At 40.0% G+C, this 21,379-nt stretch overlaps 1 protein-coding gene across 1 annotated transcript in view; it reads right to left on the bottom strand.

Annotated features, from left to right (window-relative positions):
• LOC123733417 (uncharacterized) overlaps window positions 1-21,379 on the bottom strand; it is a 522,315-nt gene that overhangs the window by 331,610 nt on the left and 169,326 nt on the right. The gene's annotated exons all lie outside the window — the stretch shown is intronic.

The following is a 21,379-nucleotide window of genomic DNA, read 5'->3' as shown; positions in this document are numbered from 1 at the left end:
AAGAGTTTTACCCAGTTAGTGAACCTGAAAAGGCATGAAGGAACACACACAGGATAGAAGCCTTTCCAATGTTCTCATTGTGGAAAGACATTTTCCCAGTCAGAGGACCTGCAATCACATGAGAGAATAGAGAGGCTGTGTTTTGACATACAGTACCAGTCAAAGGTTTGGACACACCTACTCATTCAAGGATTTTCTTTATTTTTACTGGCAGAGCTTGAGAGGATCTGCTGTGAAGAATAGGAGAAACTCCCCAAATACAGGAGTGCCACACTTGTAGCGTCACACACAAGAAGACTTGAGGCTGTAATCGCTGCCAAATGTACTTCAACAAAGTACTGAGTAAAGGGTCTGAATACTTATGTAAATGTCATATTTTTTTGTGTGTGTAGATTGATGAGGGAAAAAGCTGGTTGAGAGAATGCCAAGAGTGTGCAAAGCTGTCAACAAGGCAAAGCGTGGCTACTTTGAAGAATCTCAAATATAAAATATATTTTGATTTGTTTAACACTTTTTTGGTGACTGCATGATTCCATATGTGTTGTTTCATAGTTTTGATGTCTTCACTGTTGTTCTACAGTGTGGAGAATAGTAAAAATAAAGAAAAACCCTTGACTAGGGTTTGAATGAGTGGGTGTGTCCACACTTTTGACTGGTACTGTATACAGTTGAAGTCAGAAGTTTACATACACTTAGGTTGTAGTCATTAAACCTCATTTTTCAACCACTCCACAAATTTCTTAACAAACTATAGTTTTGGAAAGTCGGTTAGGACATCTACTTTGTGCATGACACAAGTAATTTTTCCAACAATTGTTTACAGATTATTTCACTTATGATTCACTGTATCACAGTTCCAGTGAGTCAGAAGTTTACATACACTAAGTTGACTGTGCCTTTAAACAGCTTGGAAAATGTCAGAAAATGATGTCATGGCTTTAGAAGCATCTGATAGACTAATTGACATCATTTGAGTCAATTGGAGGTGTACCTGTGGATGTATTTCAAGGTCTACCTTCAAACTCAGTGCCTCTAAGCTTGACATCATGAGAAAATCAAAGAAATCAGCCAAGACCTCAGAAGAAAAATATACATTTGTTGTTTTTTCTTCTCAAGACATGATTTTAATTATGAGGTTTGATTGATTGTATTAACCCTTAGATGTTCATTGTAGGATTTGGATATTGGTATTTCAAAATGTAAATACTTTTTTCCAGATGAATAAAATGCATTTCTTGATTTTATCCTTGTGCATTTCTTGATTTTAACCATGAAAACTCTTGAATTTAGTTGCATTTCATTGAGTTAATTTGTGTAGCAGAAATCAAGGTGAAAATGTAATGACTTTGCAACATTTATATCTGAGTAAAAGTGTAAATGAATATTTGTTTAACTGTGTTAGTCACTAGTGAACGTTCATTATACATCTACATCTATTTATTGTTTTTGTAGGAGCAGCATAGACCCAGCTGCTTATTGTTACACCATGTAGGAGCAGTATAGACCCAGCTGCTTATTGTTACACCATGTAGGAGCAGTATAGACCCAGCTGCTTATTGTTACACCATGTAGGAGCAGTATAGACCCAGCTGCTTATTGTTACACCATGTAGGAGCAGTATAGACCCAGCTGCTTATTGTTACACCATGTAGGAGCAGCATAGACCCAGCTGCTTATTATTACACCATGTAGGAGCAGCATAGACCCAGCTGCTTATTGTTACACCATGTAGGAGCAGCATAGACCCAGCTGCGTATTGTTACACCATGTAGGAGCAGTATAGACCCAGCTGCTTATTGTTACACCATGTAGGAGCAGTATAGACCCAGCTGCTTATTGTTACACCATGTAGGAGCAGTATAGACCCAGCTGCTTATTGTAACACCATGTAGGAGCAGTATAGAACCAGCTGCTTTTTGTTACACCATGTAGGAGCAGTATAGACCCAGCTGCTTATTGTTACACCATGTAGGAGCAGTATAGACCCAGCTGCTTATTGTTACACCATGTAGGAGCAGTATAGACCCAGCTGCTTATTGTAACACCATGTAGGAGCAGTATAGACCCAGCTGCTTATTGTAACACCATGTAGGAGCAGTATAGACCTAGCTGCTTATTGTAACACCATGTAGGAGCAGTATAGACCCAGCTGCTTATTGTTACACCATGTAGGAGCAGTATAGACCCAGCTGCTTATTGTTACACCATGTAGGAGCAGTATAGAACCAGCTGCTTATTGTTACACCATGTAGGTGCAGTATAGACCCAGCTGCTTATTGTTACACCATGTAGGAGCAGTATAGACCCAGCTGCTTATTGTTACACCATGTAGGAGCAGTATAGACCCAGCTGCTTATTATTACACCATGTAGGAGCAGTATAGAACCAGCTGCTTATTGTTACACCATGTAGGAGCAGTATAGACCCAGCTGCTTACTGTTACACCATGTAGGAGCAGTATAGACCCAGCTGCTTATTGTTACACCATGTAGGAGCAGTATAGACCATAAGTCGCTCTGGATAAGAGCGTCTGCTAAATGACAAAAATGTAATGTAAATGTAATGAACCCTGATATTATAAAAGCAGGGCAACAATGTCATTATAATTGTAGCAAAAAATTGTCAGTTGGTTGCATAAATAATTATCACTACTAAATGTTACATGAAATGTAAATATGAAATATTTGATTGCATAGTCATATTTTCAACGTCATTTTGCTAGGTGGGATAGCCCAATGTCAAAACACAGTTTTAACGTGTCCAAATCAATAACTAATATGCAGAAACAGTTTGTGATAAATTGAAAACCTAAACATAAAATGTGCTATGTACACAAACATCTGCCACAATAATCATATTACTTGTATTTTTTAAACAAGCTCCTTATAAACTGCACAAGCACCAGAAACACTGTTGTTTTGACAAGTAGCAATAAATCACTGATATCGATTAGGGGGGAAATCAGGTTGTACGTGCTGTTGAAACTAACACAACTAAAAAAACACATGGAAATGGGAGATATATTTTACCTCACTGATTAGAGGACAACCTGCAGAAGACAGTCAGCTACATTTTGGAGTGATGCATTTCAATTTAGGGGTCACTAAACAAAGGAACACAACACTTATTTGTCATAACTCATCGATATCACGTTGAAATCCATTGTGCCGAGAGGGAGATGAGGTTGCACATCCTGTTAAAACTAACAGCTGTGTACATCACTGGTTAGAGGACAATTTGTAGAAAACAGCCAGATACATTTTGATTCCAGTGGGTCACCAACATGGTAAGTGTAACACAACTCTTTTTTTGTTAGTCACTTTTTATTAAATCTCATAAATAGTAACTCTTCCATTTCAGAGCCTGGATTTTTCCCCTGAGGTTAATATCCATATCATGTTGAAATCAATAGAACAGGGGACAAACGTTTAGGGTTCTACATTGTGACATCACTAAAATACTCCTTCTACAATGTTTAAACATTCTACATTGTGACATCATTAAAATACTCCTACTGCAATGTTAAAACATTCTACATTGTGACATTATATCATTGATATCATGAAACAACTCATTCATGTATTTTCTGATGTTTGATCAGATGTCTTTTACCGGAGAATGAGATCAGAGTATCTCTTGTCACACTGATCACAGCTATAAGGTTTCTCTCCTGTGTGTGTTCTCTGGTGTCGAGTCAGACAGCCAGATGTAGTAAAACTCTTCCCACATTGACCACAGCTATAAGGTTTCTCTCCTGTGTGTTTTCTCTGGTGTTGAGTCAGATGGCCAGATGTAGTAAAACTCTTCCCACATTGATGACAGCTATAAGGTTTCTCTCCTGTGTGTGTTCTCTGGTGTGATATGAGGCTGGTTGACCTAGTAAAACTCTTCCCACATTGACCACAGCTAAAAGATTTCTCTCCTGTGTGGATTCTCTGATGAATTTTAATTCCTGATGAAGAGGTGAATCTCTTCCCACAGTCAGAGCAGTGAGTTCCCTTCCCTGTGGATCTCTGCAGGTGTTTCTTGAGGTGTTTTGATCTGGAGAGACAGCCAGATGTAGTAAAATTCATCCGACATTGACCACAGCTATAAGGTTTCTCTCCTGTGTGTGTTCTCTGGTGTAGAGTCAGAGAGCCAGATGTAGTAAAACTCTTCCCACATTGATCACAGCTATAAGGTTTCTCTCCTGTGTGTGTTCTCTGGTGTAATATCAGGTTGTCTGACCGAGTAAAACTCTTCCCACATTGATTACAGCTATAAGGTTTCTCTCCTGTGTGTATTCGCTGGTGTCTAGTCAGATGGCAAGATGAAATATAAGTCTTCCCACATTGATCACAGCTATAAGGTTTCTCTCCTGTGTGTATCCTCTGGTGTGATAACAGGTTGCTTGACTGAGTAAAACTCTTCCCACATTGATCACAGCTGTAAGGTTTCTCTCCAGTGTGAATTCTCAGGTGTACTTTTAGTGCTTTTAATCTTAAGTAACTCTTCCCACAATCAAAACAGTGGTGAGATTTCTCTCCTGTGTGTGTTCGCTGGTGTATTTTAAGTTCTGATGAAGATTTGCAATGTTTTCCACAGTCAGAGCAGCAGATAGATGTCTTCCCTGTGGGTCTCTGCTGGTGTTTCTTGAGGTGATAGAATCTGGACAGACTCTTCTCTGACTCGTTAGCATCATGATGTTGAGGCTCCCCAGAGGATCCATGATAGTCACGTCTCTCTCCTGTGTGAACAAGTCAGACAGATAGTTAAAGGCTCACAACAGCAGAAATCCACTGAAAAAGGTGATGCCAACAGCGTAGCCATGATACTGTACAACAATTGACGTCTGTAATGAATGTTAAAATGACTTGACAATTGTCTTAAGACAGTCAAGTGAGCAACAATAGTCATATTTAGTCTTGTTTTCACATTAGTAGTAACTAGAAATAAGTAAAAGGTGTTGAACTCCTAAGCAGTGTGCCAGGCGACTTTTGTTCTCAAATATAGGCACCTTTCTGTGTTTGCTAAAATTGCGACAAGGGCGATGCACACACAATTTGATTGCAGAAACACCTCCCTGCTAATGCAGAAACCGCTAGTTATGGATGTAGTATATCTGCCTGGAGCAAAAATGGTGAGCAAGTGGCCTAAGCTGTGCCATTAGAGATTCTGTGTTCGAGTCCAAGCTCTGTTGCAGCCGGCCGCGACCGGGAGGCCCATGGGGCGACGCACAATTGGCCCACCGTCGTCCGGGTTAGGGGAGGGTTTGGCCGGCAGGGATATCCTTGTCTCATCGCGCACTAGCAACTCATGTGGCGGGCCGGGCGCAGTGCACGCTGACCAGGTCGCCAGGTGTACGGTGTTTCCTCCGACACATTGGTGTGGCTGGCTTCCGGGTTGGATGGGCATTGTGTCAAGAAGCATCGCGGCTAGGTTGGGTTGTGTTTCGGAGGACGCAGGGCTCTCGACCTTCGCCTCTCCAGAGTCCGTATGGGAGTTGCAGCGATGAGACAAGACTGTAAGTACCAATTAAGGAGAAAAAAGGGGTGAAAAAAAAATATATATTTAAAAAATGGTGAGCAAAGATTAGTTTTCACAATGTATTCTGAATATTACAGCACTAGATCAGGAGTGCTACTCAAGGAAACTCACATTAAGCTCTGTGTCTATTCACTACTTCACCACCGTGGGGGAAAACTCAGGGGAGTTCTCATAGGCTGACAGCAAATATAGCCTCAATTTACAGGTTGATTATGATTATTATTATCATCATTTGACACTACTTTGGATTATAATTGTAAAGCTCGTTTGAATGTCCTGATTTAATATAATGTTTGTGTTATTGTCAAATGTACTACTTTATATTTAAAAACGACTTCAACCAGTAAAATGATCATTGGCTAGTTTTCCATCAGCCTGACATCAGCCTGACAATGAGATTTTGTCCACTAAGTGTATGCCAAAATGGTCTATAATCTCACCTAACAATAACATAGACCTACTGTAGGACCCATAACTTCACCTAACAACAACATAGACCTAGGACTATAAATCATTTAATATTTTAGGTGAAACAAGGAGACTAAAATGTCTTTGTCATGACAATTCATAACCTGATCACCAGATAATTTTGTGAATAATCCCACTAGGCTACTCTGTGATGTGTTGTCATTCTAAATGTCCTGAATAAAGGAAAATTGCTCTGTGTGTTGTACAATAGCCTATCCATCAAGGAACATTTCTCTACACATTATGAGCTAAGTATCTCCGTTTCAAAACGGACTAACGAGACCCTACTGTAAATCAAGTAAACAATAACACATTATAAATATCGATTTGTTTGGGATGTTGGATCCAACGTGGAGCACGGCATAACTGTCTTTACCGGTGTAATGAATGAAGAACTACATTTGACTGGCATGCAGAAAATTATTTCCTGGATCAGCTGATGATAGTAACTAAACAGCTACAGTATTAAGTATTATGCGTAATTATTTAAGAATCGCATTAATGACAGTATCCATTTGGGTGTTGTCAATAAAGTTAAGGTGACTCTCGGTTAGAACCATTGGATTTAGTAAACTGAAATGATTTAGGATTTCTGTGCCCATGAAAACTGTTTTCCCAGCGTAATATAAGGAGACAATAAATGTTACGTAGTTAGAGAGCATTTCAGAGATCTGAATACAAAAAACTGTCCCACAGCAAGATCCAGTATTTAAGTTAAAGTTCATAATATGTCAAGCTTAACGTTATGACTATAACTACTGTTCCCTGAAGGAGGGAAACTAGGTACAACATACTATTAAATCCTCATGTTATGACTATAACTACTGTTCCCTGAAGGAGGGAAACTAGGTACAACATACTATTAAATCCACACGTTATGACTATAACTGCTGTTCCCTGAAGGAGGGAAACTAGGTACAACATACTATTAAATCCACATGTTATGACTATAATTACTGTTCCCTGAAGGAGGGAAACTAGGTACAACATACTATTAAATCCACATGTAATGACTATAATTACTGTTCCCTGAAGGAGGGAAACTAGGTACAACATACTATTAAATCCACATGTTATGACATTAACTACTGTTCCCTGAAGGAGGGAAACTAGGTACAACATACTATTAAATCCACATGTTATGACTATAACTACTGTTCCCTGAAGGAGGGAAACAAGGTACAACATACTATTAAATCCACACCTCGCTGGAAGCCCCGCATTCCACAGGTGATGAGCGTGAGACTCGGATATATTCCTTAAATGATTTAATCCTTAAATTTAATACCTCACTTCACCGACCCAGGAAGTGGCGGAGCCAAACAAGTGTTGTAACTCGTTCATAACTGGCACGCAGATCGGTAGAAATGGTCAGATAAATTGGCACTTCAAACGGAAATGGAAAAAGTTTGCCTATTTTACCGGAAACTTCAGGAGCATAACGTCAGAATTAACGAAGGCCAGCAGCAGGTGGGGAATTGGTTATTTTCTTCTGGTTATATTGACCTCTGGCTTCCTCAAGTCATTTGTGTGTGTTAATTATTTAATCAAATACTTGAAGCATCAGTTCAGTTCAAGTTCTGCACATTCAGTTGATTTTATTAAACACATGGGGTGTGTCTATATGAACAAATACACGTCATAAAATTTCAACCAATCAATTGGTAGAAAGAATACAGTAGGTCATGCCAGTAGGTTACAGTAGGTTGTATCTCTCTAGGTCATGCCAGTAGGTTACAGTAGGTTGTAACTCTCTAGGTCATGCCAGTAGGTTACAGTAGGTTGTATCTCTCTAGGTCATGCCAGTAGGCTACAGTAGGTTGTAACTCTCTAGGTCATTCCAGTAGGTTACAGTAGGTTGTAACTCTCTAGGTCATGCCAGTAGGTTACAGTAGGTTGTAACTCTCTAGGTCATGCCAGTAGGTTACAGTAGGTTGTAACACTCTAGGTCATGCCAGTAGGTTACAGTAGGTTGTATCTCTCTAGGTCATGCCAGTAGGCTACAGTAGGTTGTATCTCTGTAGGTCATGCCAGTAGGCTACAGTAGGTTGTAACTCTCTAGGTCATGCCAGTAGGTTACAGTAGGTTGTATCTCTCTAGGTCATGCCAGTAGGTTACAGTAGGTTGTATCTCTCTAGGTCATGCCAGTAGGTTACAGTAGGTTGTATCTCTCTAGGTCATGCCAGTAGGCTACAGTAGGTTGTATCTCTCTAGGTCATGCCAGTAGGTTACAGTTGGTTGTATCCAAGTGGAAACAATTATCAACCCAATGTGGAAAGTGTTGAATTTGGTCAACAACAAAATGAATGGCTTATTTGCTACGTGAGGTTTACTTGATCTAACAGAAGTTTCGTAATGATTAAGTTGTTACGTGGACACGTGACATACCGACAACTTTGATAAAAACACTATAGGAGTTGTCTTCAGATCGCTATGCATATTCATGCTAGTAGCTTAGCATCTCTCTCCATTGAATACAGGCGGTTGACGACAACAACCCTCATAGAATATAAACAATAGATTACAATAATAAGATGTATCCACCAATCCAAAGACAGGATAGGTGGGAGCGAGACAACCCACAGTGCAGCTTTGTGGACAACGACTCCCCTTGTCAGGACGGAGAGACATCTTGTCAGTATATCCATAATCTTTGGTGTAGCCAACCCAACTCTCACATGGCTCTATTGGGGGTCACGGTGTGTAGTAAAACATCACTACATTAAAATCACTACATGCCGTGGCCCCCCAGTCTGCGGTCAGCAGATAGACCCTCCTCAAATATATATGTTAAGTCACTTTTTGGAAACGGAACGGAGAAAACAAGGGGTAGCTTGTCTCTACGCCGTCTGATTCTAGACATATCAGTCATCATCCCAGGGCCCTCCGTTGAAGAGGTATTGACGAGCCAACTCCGAATATCCAAAGTTAAAAACTAATTGAAGGCGGTACTTACTGGTGTTACTCAGATCTCCTGTCTCCTCCTCTTCATCTTCCAATGTGACAGTAATCTCTCCTTCCTTCTTCACTCCAAAAACAGCATCATCCTCTTGTTTAACTGTAACGTCTTTCTCTTCTTCTTTCACTGTAACAGCCTCACCCTCTACTTCTTGTTTTACTGTAACATCCTCTTCTTCCTTCTCCTCTTTCACGACAATGTTCAGCCCCAGAGCTTCTTTCTCCGTCCAGCAGACCTCCTCTTCTTTAACAGGAGGGGAGTAGTTTAGGGAGCTCATGTTCGGGGATGTTAGCTAGCTAGCTAGCTATCATTAGCGACTAGGCTAATGCTAACTTAACCAGCCAGCTACTATAGCTGACTAATAAAAAATAACGTAATATTAAATTAAATAGGTTAACAAGTAGATACGACAGAAGTGTGTCTAAAACACAGTAGCTAATATAGACCGAAAGCGTATAAATAGCTTGATTCTTTCGGCTATGTTGGCTAGCAAGCTACCGAGGTGGTTGACGAGCTGTTTATGAAGAACCGTCCACTAGATTATACGTCACGCTGCAGCATCGCCTGAAAGACGCACATCGCCGTCTGCTGACTGGAGGGAAACGCAGTTGAGGATCAGATTTTATTTTCAGACAAAGATTATTTTACATGGATTTAATTAAATAATACTATTATATTGAGACATACAAACACAGGGATGTGTTGGTTGATTAGTGAGAATAAAACATGTTTACCACAGCACATTTAAGGCAGTTTAATTAAGTCAAACAACATCTAAATAAGTAGCCATCTACTATCGGTTGATACTGCTCCTACATGGACTAACAATACATCATGTAGATGTATATAATGAACAGACTAGGTCTATACTGCTCCTACATGGTGTAACAATACATCATGTAGATGTATATAATGAACAGACTAGGTCTATACTGGTTCCAAATAATCCATAGTTATATCCAAATAGCTGCGTTTGGTCTTGCGATCAAGACACTATCCGAAGGGTGAAGCGCCGGCGCGTATCGTGAATTTTTTTTCTCAAAATATTCCATTACCGTACTTCGAAGCATGTCAAACGCTGTTTATAATAAATTTATATGCGATTTTTCTCGTAAAATAGCGATAATATTCCGACCGGGTCGACGTTGTTTTTGTTCAAAGACTGAAAATGTAAAATGGACTCTTCACGTGCACACGTGCGCCCGTTTCATTGTTCTCAGATCGACCACTATCCAAATGCGCTACTGTTTTTCAGCCAGGGACTGCAGAGTCATCATTCATAAACAGGTTAAACCGCAGCCGTCGACACAGCAGTTCTTAACCTGTTAGGGCTAGGGGGCAGTATTGACACGGCTGGATAAAAAAACATACCCGATTTAATCTGGTTACCACTCCTACCCAGTAACTAGAATATGCATATACTTATTACATATGGATAGAAAACACCCTACATTTTCTAAAACTGTTTGAATGGTGTCTGTGAGTATAACAGAACTCATTTGGCAGGCAAAACCCTGAGACATTTTCTGACAGGAAGTGGATACCTGATGTGTTGTATTACCTTTAAACCTATCCCATTGAAAAACACAGGGGCTGAGGAATATTTTGGCACTTCCTATTGCTTCCACTAGATGTCACCAGCCTTTACAAAGTGTTTTGAGTCTTCTGGAGGGAGATCTGACCGAACAAGAGCCATGGAACGATGATGGCCCATTAGACACCTGGCGCGCGAGTTCATGTTGGGTACCCTCGTTCCAATACGTTATAAAAGAGTATGCATTCGTCCACCTTGAATATTATTCATGTTCTGGTTAAAAAAGGCCCTAATGATTTATGCTATACAACGTTTGACATGTTTGAACGAACGTAAATATATTTTTTCTCCTCGTTCATGACGAGAAGTCCGGCTGGCTTAGATCATGTGCTAACAAGACGGAGATTTTTGGACATAAATGATGAGCTTTTTTGAACAAAACTACATTCGTTATGGACCTGTGATACCTGGAAGTGACATCTGATGAAGAGAATCAAAGGTAATGGATTATTTACATAGTATTTTCGATTTTAGATCTCCCCAACATGACGTCTAGTCTGTATCGCAACGCGTATTTTTCTGGGCGCAGTGCTCAGATTATTGCAAAGTGTGATTTCCCAGTAAGGTTATTTTTAAATCTGGCAAGTTGATTGCGTTCAAGAGATGTAAATCTATAATTCTTTAAATGACAATATAATATTTTACCAATGTTTTCTAATTTTAATTATTTAATTTGTGACGCTGACTTGACTGCCGGTTATTGGAGGGAAACGATTTCCTCAACATCAATGCCATAGTAAAACGCTGTTTTTGGATATAAATATGAACTTGATAGAACTAAAAATGCATGCATTGTCTAACATAATGTCCTAGGAGTGTCATCTGATGGAGATTGTAAAAGGTTAGTGCATCATTTTAGCTGGTTTTATGGTTTTGGTGACCCTGTCTTTGAATTGACAAAACATTACACACAACTCTTGTAAATGTACTGTCCTAACATACTCTAAATTTATGCTTTCGCCGTAAAACCTTTTTGAAATCGTAAAACGTGGTTAGATTAAGGAGATGTTTATCTTTCAAAGGGTGTAAAATAGTTGTATGTTTGAAAAATTTGAATTTTGACATTTATTTGGATTCAAATTTGCCGCTCTTGAAATGCACCTGCTGTTGATGGAGTGCACCACGGGTGGCACGCTAGCGTCCCACCTAGCCCATAGAGGTTAAAAGAGGAAGTAAACATAGACAAATCTATGTTAAAATTGTCAGTCTAGAGCATCAGTGAAAGGGATTTCGAAATGGAAGAAGTTAGGAGCAATTTATATAAGGACGGTATTTGGTATCATGATAAGTTACCAATACTACCTAAGTCAATGTTTAGAGATGCAGCAAGATTGACACATGGGCAGAGCCATGTGTCAACAGGGGGGGATAGTAGAGCAGGTTCGGAAACACTTTGTGGCCTATTGGATAACGAACTTTTAAAAAAAACATTTTTTATAATAGATAAGTATATTAAATGGGAAGAAACGGTCCCAACTTACTGGGTGGACACGATTAGGGTAGTTGGTTTACTAGGATCTATCTCTTTAAATAATGGATTACATTTTAGCTGATCAGGTAAACCATATAGAATGCCAGAGTTAGGGAGGCCAGAACAGGTAGACATAGAAGTTGAAGATATACTAACAGAACACATGGTTAACCAAACCCGTATGTCCGAGACTTTGTGTCCAACAGGTGAATTACAGAAGACGATTCACTCAATCCAACCAGGAGACTGGGTGTGGATCCAGTCCCTGAGGAGAAAAGAACTGGAAGCAGCCACGGTGGGAGGGCCCATACCAAGTGTTCCTGGTAATAGCCTTCGCGTGAGAATAGCTGAAAGAGCTACCTGGGTTCATATCACACATTGCGGGAGGGTAAGACACACTGACACTGTCGAACAATCACAGAGTTAGGAGAAGAACCGAATACCTATAAGGTTCGGGGGTTACCTCTCTAACGAAGATTCCCTAACCCGCCCGATACTCACTGTGTGCGTTCATAGAAGTGAAAGCGTGGATTGGCCTCTAGCCAGTGATATATTCTCCAGGAGGGGGTGGGGCTTTACAGGGGTACTGGTCAGTCTGAGCTGTCTGATTGTGGGAGCCATATTCCTAATACACCAGGAACCACTCGAGAAGTCAGAAAGTGGTAACTTGACCCATAGTGTAGAAGATGAGGAGTTTTTATGGCCTAGGTACAAAAGGTCACTCGATCTGGATAAAAAGGAAGTGAGAGTAGAGTTAGGGAAGGATGTCTCAATAGAGTTCTATGCAGACCAAATGGGGTCCCTAACCTCCTGGCAGTCTAGGACTCGGACTTCATGGTGAAGATATCTGTGTAGATCCCGGTGTAACTCCTGGAATCAGGTCATAGCTCACACAGAGAGAGAAGGCTATGTCAATCCACACACCCAATATAGAAACAGATGGAGTATAGTGAAGGCCAGTGTTTTTGACTGCAATCCAGAGCAAGGGAAGTATTGCTTGAAGATAGGAATGACCTTTAAAAGCATAAAGAAAGAGGATTTAGGGTTATGGTATGTTGGCCTTGACCAGACCATTGTCGACACTGCAGTACCATTCTGAGTAGTAGAGGTTAGGACATGGAATTAATTTACCAAGGGGAATGGCCTGTATGGTAAAACTGTTCATGAAGGCAAGGAAGCCAGACAGTTGCACTGATCTGCATTATCTGTATGCTATGTGCCCATTAGATCCAGACTTCCTCCTTTCACAGTCGCAGGAGGAGACTATTATTGTGTGGCTCGACACAACACACACGGATGGAACGTAGGGGAAGTAAGAACATGCAATAGGACAGAGAATGTTACAACTGACAAGACAATGAGGGACCTGACTGGGTGGTTGATTTCCGAGGACTTTAGTAAGATAAAAAGGCCGAGAGAGGATGTCTGGTGGTTGTGTGGAGGTATGAAGCTGTGGCTAAACCTGCCTGCAAATTGGACTGGTATTTGTGCATTGGTACAGTTAGGCATGCCCTTCACCCTTATACAACACAAAGACCTAGTGCCAGGTGAAAGAGAGGGGAGGAGTGCTCCGTCAGGGTCCTTTGATGATAGAATTTACATTGATAGCATTGGGGTTCCAAGGGGGGTGCCTGATGAGTTTAAAGCTAGGAATCAGATATGGGCTGGATTGGAATCAAGTCTTTTTTGGTGGTCGACTCTCAATAAAAATGTGAATTGGATAAATTACATTTATTATAACCAACAGCGTTTCATCAACTATACCAGAGAGGCAATTCAAGGGTTAGCTGAACAGACAGCTGCGACCACTTTGATGGTATTGCAGAATAGAATAGCTTTGGATATGCTTCTGGCTGAAAAGGGTGGTGTGTGTGTGTGATGTTCGGATCTGAATGGCGGTCTAAACAATTTAGCTCAGGAGTTAGCAGAAAATTCCGGGGTGGACACGGCACTCACGGGATGGTTTGATAGTACGTTCGGAAAATGGAAAAAGGTTGTAATCACTGTGTTGTGGGCTGCTTTCACCTGTATGACTGTGTTGATATTATGTGGTTGTTGTTTGGTCCCTTGTGCGAGAGGTCTCATTTCCAGGGCTCTGGAGAGATCGATGACGGAGCAGATGGTGAGATACGGACCGATTCCAAGTTCAGACCAGTGGGATGACAAATACCTACCGCCGAGCCTGGTGGAGGATTCATTCAATTATGAGGAGCCCATGTTTAGGAAGACTGTTTCTCTAAATGAAGGTCATAGCAAAAATCCTAATCCTGACTGGACATAGGCTTAGAACAGTCATTGATAAGTATGTAATGAAAATACATGTATTCGTTTTCTTTGATCTAGTTTGATTTTGTGTGACATTTCTGAATCCAATAAAAATAGATGTGTTATAGTGTATGTGAAATATTTAGCCAATAGGGTGGATTGTAATGGGAATAATATGATTAAACCTCTTGACGGGCTCGTCCCGTATGCGGGACGGACATCCAGCGAAAAAATCCTATCGCCATTAGCACAACGATTTTTTTATTTTTTCAAATATAGGACTATGTTATATCATTTTATTGATACACCTCTCCTGAATCGAACCACGTTGTCCGATTTCAAAAAGGCTTTACAGCAAAAGCAAAACATTAGATTATGTTAGAGGAGTATATCGTAAAAGTAGCCACATAGCCATTTTCCGACCAACCACATGCATCACAAATAACCAAAAAACAGCTAAATGCAGCACTAACCTTTGACAATCTTCATCAGATGACACTCCTAGGACATCATGTTACACAATACATGCATTATTTTGTTCGATAAAGTTCATATTTATATATAAAAACAGCATTTTACATCGGCGCGTAACGTTGACTAACTATTTTCCCTCAAATGCATCCGGTGAAACAGAGCTACAATTTACTAAATTACTATTCGAAAACATTTTTAAAATGTAATATTGTCATTCTAAGATTTATAGATGAATATCTCTTGAAAGCACCTGTAATGCCAGATTTAAAAATAACTTTACTGGGTAATCACACTTTGCGATAAAAGGGGATGCGATACTCAGAAAATAGGCTACCGTTACAGGTCAGCGCCATCTTGGAACAATCGCATATCAAATCTAGTCTTGTATACTATTGTTAATAATCCCTTACCTTTGATTATCTTCATCAGAAAGCACTTCTAGGAATTCCAGGTCCACAACAAATGTATTTTCGTTCGAAAAAGTTTATCCTTTATGTTCCAATAGCTTGTTCTTGTTAGCGCGTTCTGAAGGCTGCACCAAAAGTACCGTCGAAAAAAATGCATTTTTTTAAATTTAGGTTTGTTCAAACATGTCAAACGTTGTATAACATAAATCTTTAGGGCCTTTTTCAACCTGAGCTCCAATATGATTCAAGGGGGATGATTGCATTGTCTTTCAAAACGTTTTGGGGAGGGTAGCCAGGGGAGCCGGCGTCATAATGGTGATGGCCCTCTCCGTGTGACCACGTTCCACAGCGTGTCATTCAGTCAGTTTTCACAGTAGAAGGCTCAAATCACTTTGTAAAGACTGGGGACATCTAGTGGAAGCAATAGGAAGTGCTCAATGAACAATTGCTCACTGTGTGAATTACAGGCAAAGTGGTGAAGTTGAGTCCGCAATTCAGAAATCCACATCCTGTTACGATCGGTCTCGGGGTTTTGACTGCCATATGAGTTCTGTTATACTCACAGAAACCATTCAAACAGCTTTAGAAACTTTAGGGTGTTTTCTATCCACAAGTATTAATTATATGCATGTCCTAGCTTCTGAGTTTGAGTAGGAGGCCGTTTAAAATGGGCACGAATTTTTTTCAAAAATCGCTGTAGCGCCCCCTATCCTAGGCGACCGTCAAGAGGTTAAAGGTTTGACTAAAGGATTTCACCCTGAAAAGGTATAACCGAGTGATTATAAGATGAATGTACTAATGTGTGTGTGTCGGAAAAGTTGAAGCTTAATGATTTAGCAATGTAAGCAACCAGACAGCAGACAACTTGTGACCACTGTGAAACTGATAACAGGAAGAAGGTCTCCCCACCCAGGGAGGGGAGAAACCTTTAGGCTTGCAGTAGATTATGTAACATGGGGCAGGATATGATAAGCAATGTATGAGATGGAGAAGACTTGTAAATAAGCATTGACAGTGTTAACCTGTTGGGTCTAGGGGGCAGCATTTGCACGTCTGGATAAAAAAAATGTACCCGATTTAATCTGGTTACTAATCCTACCCAGTAACTAGAATATGCATATACTTATTATATATGGATAGAAAACACTCTAAAGTTTCCAAAACTGTTTGAATGGTGTCTGTGAGTATAACAGAACTCATTTGGCAGGCAAAACCCTGAGACATTTTCTGACAGGAAGTGGATACCTGATGTGTTGTATTGATTTTAAACCTATCCCATTGAAAAACACAGGGGTTTAGGAATATTTTGGCACTTCCTATTGCTTCCACTAGATGTCACCAGCCTTTACAAAGTGTTTTGAGTCTTCTGGAGGGAGATCTGACCGAACAAGAGCCATGGAACGGTGATGTCCCATTAGACACCTGGCGCGCTACTTCATGTTGGGTACCCTCGTTCCAATACGTTATAAAAGGCTATGCATTCGTCCACCTTGAATATTATTCATGTTCTGGTTAAAAAAGGCCCTAATGATTTATGCTATACAACGTTTGACATGTTTGAACGAACGGAAATATATTTTTTCCCCTCGTTCATGACGAGAAGTCCGGCTGGCTTACATCATGTGCTAACGAGACGGAGATTTTTGGACATAAATGATGAGCTTTTTTGAACAAAACTACATTCGTTATGGACCTGTGATACCTGGAAGTGACATCTGATGAAGAGAATCAAAGGTAATGGATTATTTACATAGTATTTTCGATTTTAGATCTCCCCAACATGACGTCTAGTCTGTATCGCAACGCGTATTTTTCTGGGCACAGTGCTCAGATTATTGCAAAGTGTGATTTCCCAGTAAGGTTATTTTTAAATCTGGCAAGTTGATTGCGTTCAAAAGATGTAAATCTATAATTCTTTAAATGACAATATAATATTTTACCAATGTTTTCTAATTTTAATTATTTAATTTGTGACGCTGACTTGACTGCCGGTTATTGGAGGGAAACGATTTCCTCAACATCAATGCCATAGTAAAACGCTGTTTTTGTATATAAATATGAACTTGATAGAACTAAAAATGCATGCATTGTCTAACATAATGTCCTAGGAGTGTCATCTGATGGAGATTGTAAAAGGTTAGTGTATCATTTTAGCTGGTTTTATGGTTTTGGTGACCCTGTCTTTGACTTGACAAAACATTACACACAACTCTTGTAAATGTACTGTCCTAACATACTCTAAATTTATGCTTTCGCCGTAAAACCTTTTTGAAATCGTAAAACGTGGTTAGATTAAGGAGATGTTTATCTTTCAAATGGTGTAACATAGTTGTATTTTTGAAAAATTTGAATTTTGACATTTATTTGGATTCAAATTTGCCGCTCTTGAAATGCACCTGCTGTTGATGGAGTGCACCACAGGTGGCACGCTAGCGTCCCACCTAGCCCCAAGAGGTTAAAGAAGAGGAGGGGCATTTGTAAGGGGTATGACATTTGGTATGACCAAATGTCAGGTATAAAAGGCTGTGTACATTGTATGATATTCAGAACTCTCGTAAATAAACATTCTGACCAATTGTAGGCTGGTTCTCCGTCTGCTTCATTCAACCAGAATCTTACACCCTCTGGGGGGCAGACTGAGTAGTTTAATTGAAGTTCGGTTTATGAACATTGGGAACAGAATTCCCATGACAATTTGGTCCTTCGAGCCGGATTCCAACATCTGTCCCTGTCTTCCTAAGGTAACACGCCGAAAACCGTGCACGGGCAGGTCATTGACTCGTAAACTGTCCTGTCCCCTGAAATTGGGGTTCCATATCAGGCCGGTAAATATCTAAGGTCGACAGGGACGGTGACGGAATCCAACCTACATTGCTTTTCCCAGCCTACAAGACAAAGGTCAGTAAATCTTTATTTACGCGGATTTGGGGAGTAATACCTTTATGATTGCATGTAGTGGATAAGGGAGTTAGTGTAGTCTAGGTGTTAAACACCGAAATATCCGTTGGGGCATACTAACCTGGTGACCTGTCTTTAGAATATTGTGTGGAGAACCCTGATATAGGTAGTATTCTATGCAATTGGAAGAGAGGAATTGGGTGTAGAGCCATCCTAGGCAAGGTGTGGGGGGGTCCGTAATGACCCTAGGTATCTGTGGCCACTACCAATGTAAACTATCTAATGTTGAGACCTAAAGGTTAAACTGGTCGATATACATTAGGCAAGCTAATGCGCTTAGATGTAAAGGATAACTGATCTAGAGTATATTAGCGGGGAGGGTAGTCGAGATCTAACAGGGCGCAAAAAATTGGTCTGACTATTCTATGGAAGGAGGAAGCACACACACATAGATTGTGAAAAGCACATACACAGAGATCGTGTGCATAGAGTGTGAGCACCCACACAGAGAGGAGTGATAAACACATAGATTGTGATACACATAGAAGGTTTAAATGGAAACAGAGTAAAAGTATATATACATAGATTAAAGATAATAACAGATTATAGAAACACACGCATAGATTGTGCAGCCTAATAATAAATAGTTATTGAATAACCATGGGTGGCAAACCCTCAAAGGAGGTGCAGGAATTAACTGGAGATGAGCAGTATATTGAGTTAAATGTTATAAAATAAATATTTATTTCAGTCCAATGTGGAGAAGGAAGTATGAATCTGATGGAAGTTTGGACATAGAAAAGTCGAGACTAATGATAAGAAAGATACATAAGGTATGTGGGGACAAGACAGGGAAACAGCAGGTCGAGGGTTAGACATAGCCAGGGTGTGGCTGTCTGAAGCCTGGAGAAGAAGGTGAGAAGGCAAGTGTAGAGAAAGAGAGAGAGAAAGTTGAAGAAGGATATCAGCAGCGAAAAAATGATGTGCGTGTGAGATAGGTTTACTGACCAGTTAAAAGTAACTTGTCTATGTGTGAGACCTAATAACTTATCAAAAGTCACAATAGTAATTATTCCTAAATTCTGAGAAGGGGAAAAAGAGACAGAAACAACGAGGAAGAGAGCAGAGGGTGAAAAGAAAAAGGAAGTTACTAAGAAAGTTGAAAAGTAGGTTTGGCAATTTACATGTTACTTTTAAGTCTTGGACATTTCATAATTGTGAAGCCGAAAGAGAAGAGACAGTTGAAAAGTTGGTTTTACTCTTACGATAGAGGAAAGGCAGAACGTTGTTGGAGTAGAGGTTATATATTTTTTAGATTGTTTAGTTAACAATAGTGAATTTGAGCAGGAAGTAATGTATTCTAACATTATAATCTGTTTCCATTACGGGGAACAATGTCAGGTCAGTAAACTGAATTGCAGGTTGAGTTAATTTTTATTTTACAGGGACGGTGCACCTTAATCACAGTAGTGTGTGTCTAATGGCAGGGTATTCCACAAAGGGGAAGCTCTTACACTGAAAGCAGATTGACTTAATAACCTCTTACATCTAGATGTTCCGCTAGCGGAACACCGCTCCAATATCCAATGATAGGGCGTGGCGCGAATTACAAACTCCTCGAAAATCCAAAAACTTCAATTTTTCAAACATATGACTATTTTACACCATTTTAACCTGTTAGGGCTAGGGGGCAGCATTGACACGGCTGGATAAAAAACATACCCGATTTAATCTGGTTACCACTCCTACTCAGTAACTAGAATATGCATATACTTATTACATATGGATAGAAAACACCCTAAATTTTCTAAAACTGTTTGAATGGTGTCTGTGAGTATAACAGAACTCAAATGGCAGGTCAAAACCTGAGAGATTCCTTTACAGGAAGTGGCCTGTCTGACCATTTCTGGAACTTCTTTGCCATCTCTATCATTTACTAAGGATCTCTGCTCTAACGTGACACTTCCCACGTCGTCCATAGGCTCTCATAGCCCGGGAAAAAAGAGAATGTCGTCATTCCAGCCCCAGGCTGAAACACATTATCGCCTTTCTCAAGTGGCCCATCAAGAGACACTAGCTTATGCGCGTGACCCCGACCGCCCCCGCCTTTGGGATTTTTTCCTCTGTTTGCCGAAAAGGAGATTCCCTGTCGGAATTTTACCGCTTTTCTACGAGAAAAATGACGTAAAAATTGATTTTAAACAGCGGTTGACATGCTTCGACGTACGGCAATTGAATACTTTGAATTTTATTGTCAGGAATTGCGCCAAGCGCGCGACACTTCTTTACTATTTCGGATAGTGTCTGGAACGCACGAACAAAACGCCGCTATTCGGATATAACGATGGATTATTTTGGACCAAACCAACATTTGTTATTGAAGTAGACGTCCTGGGTGTGCATTCTGACGAAGACAACAAAAGGTAATGACATTTTTATAATAGTAAATATGATTATGGTGAGTGCTAAACTTGCCGGATGTCTAAATAGCGAGCCCGTGATGCCTGGGCTATATACTTAGAATATTGCAAAATGTGCTTTCACCAAAAAGCTATTTTAAAATCGGACATATCGAGTGCATAGAGGAGGTCTGTATCTATAATTCTTAAAATAATTGTTATGCTTTATCTCCTTTATCTAACCACATTGTCCGATTTGAAAAAGGCTTTACAACGAAAGCAAAACATTAGATTATGTCAGGAGAGTACCCAGCCAGAAATAATCACACACCCATTTTTCAAGCTAGCATATAATGTCACAAAAACCAAAACCACAGCTAAATGCAGCACTAACCTTTGATCTTCATCAGATGACACTCCTAGGACATTATGTTATACAATACATGCATGTTTTGTTCAATCACATTCATATTTATATCAAAAACCAGCTTTTTACATTAGCATGTGATGTTCAGAACTAGCATACCCACCGAAACTTCCGGTGAATTTACTAAATTACTCACGATAAACGTTCACAAAAAACATAAATTAAATTAACCTGTTAGGGCTAGGGGGCAGCATTTGCACGTCTGGATAAAAAAAATGTACCCGATTTAATCTGGTTACTAATCCTACCCAGTAACTAGAATATGCATATACTTATTATATATGGATAGAAAACACTCTAAAGTTTCTAAAACTGTTTGAATGGTGTCTGTGAGTATAACAGAACTCATTTGGCAGGCAAAACCCTGAGACATTTTCTGACAGGAAGTGGATACCTGATGTGTTGTATTGACTTTAAACCTATCCCATTGAAAAACACAGGGGCTGAGGAATATTTTGGCACTTCCTATTGCTTCCACTAGATGTCACCAG

The sequence above is a fragment of the Salmo salar genome, unplaced genomic scaffold (assembly GCF_965601325.2).
Source record: "Salmo salar unplaced genomic scaffold, fSalSal1 ptg000417l, whole genome shotgun sequence".
Lineage (NCBI taxonomy): Eukaryota > Metazoa > Chordata > Actinopteri > Salmoniformes > Salmonidae > Salmo > Salmo salar.
This window is presented reverse-complemented; position numbering and strand designations above follow the sequence as displayed.